Source organism: Anarhichas minor, unplaced genomic scaffold, assembly GCF_050575085.1.
Source record: "Anarhichas minor isolate MPS153535 unplaced genomic scaffold, ASM5057508v1 ptg000027l, whole genome shotgun sequence".
In the NCBI taxonomy this organism is placed as follows: Eukaryota; Metazoa; Chordata; class Actinopteri; order Perciformes; family Anarhichadidae; genus Anarhichas; species Anarhichas minor.
In genome coordinates this window covers 2,183,883-2,187,500 of record NW_027466473.1, presented here as the reverse complement: position 1 = coordinate 2,187,500, position 3,618 = coordinate 2,183,883, and the positions used below count along the sequence as shown (strand labels likewise).

The following is a 3,618-nucleotide window of genomic DNA, read 5'->3' as shown; positions in this document are numbered from 1 at the left end:
TAAACATCTCTGTATAATTTCCTTTATTGGTTTGTTCTTAACATGTCTGCACTGCATCTATGACACAAATGAAATTAGCAATCAATGAATGAATGCATGTATTGGTGTGGACGTCATCTTGACTAGATGCCCGTGTGTGTATTCATGAATGTTGAGTGAAAAAACAGGGATACTTACAGAAGAAAAAGCTATGGGAATGCTGTATGAGTGATGAAGATGAATCTGCCACAGCCTTTGTCATGCAATGACGATGACCTATAAAATACAAGACACCGCTCTCAGTCATGCTACACGGTCATCTCTGCAACGATACTCCAACAACATCAGCTCGGCTGCAGGACAAATGTGTGCAAAGCAACTTTAACAGAGCAATAGTGATTGACCCCGCGTAGCACGAGACCTCGTCAGCTTCTAAGTACGGTGGGACATTTTGTCTGATGTGATTACCGATCACTTCAATCGTGCAGTGATCCGCCCTTGTGGCCAAAACCAAAACATGTAGGCCGAAGCCCTGCGACCACTGGACGCCTTTCATACATGGCATTCAGCCTAATGAAGCAGGCACATTAGCCGTGAGGGTTTCACTACGCACAGGTTTCACGTTAGTTTGTTCTCAGGTGGAACTGCTGATGCCCGATCGGACGGTCCGTCTCGGGAGGTGAGCCACTGTATCGAGCTTCTCGCGCAGAATAACAGCACTAAATGTGCAAGCTATGCGAATAAACAACGCGTTTGCCTACCTAACGTGTTCCCACCTTCTAAGCACACATTTTTATCTCCGTGCAAAAATGTCGATCTGGGCTCTGACAAGACGGACGAGCCGAATGAGAGTCCATCTTGCTTTGGTTTGGAGGAGAAACCCCAAGTACAGTACAGTAGTGGGGATATTTCACTGCTGTCAAACTCTCCAATGACAATGTCGTCGAAATGTCTCCAAACATCCACAGTGATTAATTAAACTGGGGATGTTCTGTCCGGGCACATGCATCTGTGGACAGCATTTTGCTGGCCAGTGGCTCCATTTCCTGGCAGTGTTACTAGGAATAAAAGTAGCTAGTTAGCGTGCTAGCTCTATAGCCTGCTAACTGGACGTGTGACGGTTTTAACATGCAATGGTTTCCGAAACATTGTAAGCTTATCGAACAGCTGCTGACTAAACTCGTGGACTAAACTGTGTCAGAATACTCGTCTGTGCTGCTGCAACTGGTCGTCTACATACAACGCAGGTCTGTGGCTGTGTATTTGATGCGGATAGGAAGGGGGGGGGTCATTCCAGCTCACTGAGAAACAGTTGCTTTGCCATTTATTTTACACGGAGATCTCACACAGGAGTGGCGAAATATTGAAGCAACGCGGTAACAGCGACAACACTATCCGAGTTCTAACATCGCTTATCAATGAAATGTCGATGGGAAACAGACACGTTCAGATAGGAACGGCAGCAGGCGGACATCATGTCCAGAGCAGCGGTAATAACAATTTTTCAGAGTGACTGACTGAGAGGTTGAGAAGATAGCGAGTGGGTTTAAACGGCAAAGCAACCAAGCACAAGTTCTCTGTCATGACCGTGTCCTAACGTCTGGACGTACCTCTAGTATCCCGCTCAGGTACCGGGGGGGCCCTCTCATCCTTGGTGCCGTCCACCTTTTAACTTATTGACACATCATAACAGTTCAGCACTGGCTGTACTGAACACACATGTGTCAAGTCCGTCAATGTACGACACGCGCAAACCGGAAGCACAGCGATTTGTAACCAAAATAAAAAAAGACTTGTCAACATCTTTCAGCAGAGCATGTGCCCATCAAATAAGTATAACGTGAAAGGGATTCTGTCATGACAGCAGATATGGCTGCCCTAAACCGTTTTTTAAAGCAGCATTTGAATTACATCCCAAACAAATATGCAGAGGCACCTTTTCTTTTTTAAGTAATGTTGCTGTAATTATTTCGGCAAAGTTCATTTGTGAAGTACAATTCGACAACAAGGCAATTTAAAGTGTTTTACAGAAGACAAAAGGCATTAAGACAACACATGACAATACAAAATGACACATTGAAATAGATTTTTAAAAGCGGAAAGTGAAATACAAAATACAATGTGCTAAAATAGAATAAGATATTAAGGGTGTCAATGGAGCATGTAGCAATACAACATTATGATGGTCCTTGATTCCCCTATGATGCCCTAGGCTTTCATATTCAGATTACTCAGAGGATTTACCATATGCCCAAAAAACAGTACTACGGTCCTGGAAGAATACTACCTGGCCTGTCTTAGTTGATATTGTGCTTATTTGGAGCAAATTTACAACATGTGTAACAAAGTTGTAAAAACCAAAAGCCAAATTAGACGCTGTGAATATTGGGTTCAGTCTTGGAAGCACAAATTCCCACTTTGCCTCGTCAGTAACTTATATATAATGCTAATGCACACTGTATGTTTTCACTCTGCCAGTAAAATGTATATTCGGAAAATATACAAACACTGACACAAATATTTGCATGAAGTACTGTTCTCACCATACATTCGAGTAGATTGGCCTACTTTTATTTTCATAACGTAAACCGGAAGTCATCTTAGTTATTCTGTGTACTTTGACAGTGGTACAGAAACGCAGTACTTCGCTTGATGATGAATTTTACTGTCGGCGAAGGCGATACATTAAACGACCTCAGCCCACTAAAGTACCACCACGAAGCGCTAACTATGGCATAAATACACACTTGTTCAGTCATAGAATGTGAGATAAAGCACTTTCGTTTTCCTCGAGGTGGGCGAAGATTCTCCTCTCAGCTCCATTCCCTCCCCTCCCCCGGTTCGCAAAGTGCTCTTAGCCTGACTAGCCTGTACTTGCTAACAACATCCCTGATTTAACTTCACCTTCCAGCATAGTCCGGTGACAAAGGTCCCAGAGAAGCTGCCGGCTGCTACAGAAAAGCCCAAGAAGGGTTTCCTAAACGGTGCTTACAATCTATCTCAGTTTAGTAACTACTTGTTTCCTGGGTGTTTGTGCGCGTGATAACTGATACAAATGGTTAGAGAAATGTGTACCGGTAGTTCAACAGTACCTACCTGTCAGCAGCAATGGAGGAAACGAGCAGCTTGCTGCTTAAATCTCCCGAAAAAGCTTTAGCCGAGAAATTATCAACAGTTTTGCAGCATACTGTACACATTGAACACATCCACCCCAAAATGTAATGCTGTCTGTGAGTGGATACTTCATTTGACGGACACTTTGACTTCACCAATGGAAAGCGACGTTATATTCTGCTGTTTTGAGATCAGTATAACGTACTCAAATGTAATGTTTAGGACACGTGTAGAAGATTTAGGCCTAAATAATAAAAAAATAAGGATAATATAAACTGAATGTTTGTCTGTAGAATTCGGCAGTGGAACTACATTGTGGTATTTCACGGTGTATTTTTAATCTCCTAAAGAATGCTACAATTGCCTGTCCAATCTCTTGAGCACGAGGGACTTAGGTTTTCTTTAGAAGATATAGTAAAGGGGACTTATTAACTAGTGACTGTCTTTGTACGTTTGATAGGCCTGAATGTCGTCAAAGTGCCTCTGAGCAGCCTGCTTGTTGATTGTATCAGTTAATAATCAGGA

The 3,618-nt window shown here is 42.8% G+C and overlaps 1 protein-coding gene across 6 annotated transcripts in view; it reads right to left on the bottom strand.

Moving 5' to 3' along the window:
- bbx (BBX high mobility group box domain containing) overlaps nucleotides 1-3,191 on the bottom strand; it is a 24,472-nt gene extending 21,281 nt beyond the window's left edge. For 4 of the 6 annotated variants that reach the window (XM_076102216.1, XM_076102221.1, XM_076102222.1 and 1 more), the window contains exons 1-2: nucleotides 1,590-1,728; nucleotides 178-255 (exon numbers count right to left, since the gene is read on the bottom strand). The gene's annotated coding sequence lies outside the window, so the exon portion shown is untranslated. Of the gene's footprint in view, nucleotides 1-177; nucleotides 256-1,589; nucleotides 1,729-3,075 lie in introns of those variants that run through there. The other 2 variants (XM_076102217.1, XM_076102218.1) reach the window with 2 other exon arrangements.
- Nucleotides 3,192-3,618: the final 427 nt, after the last annotated feature.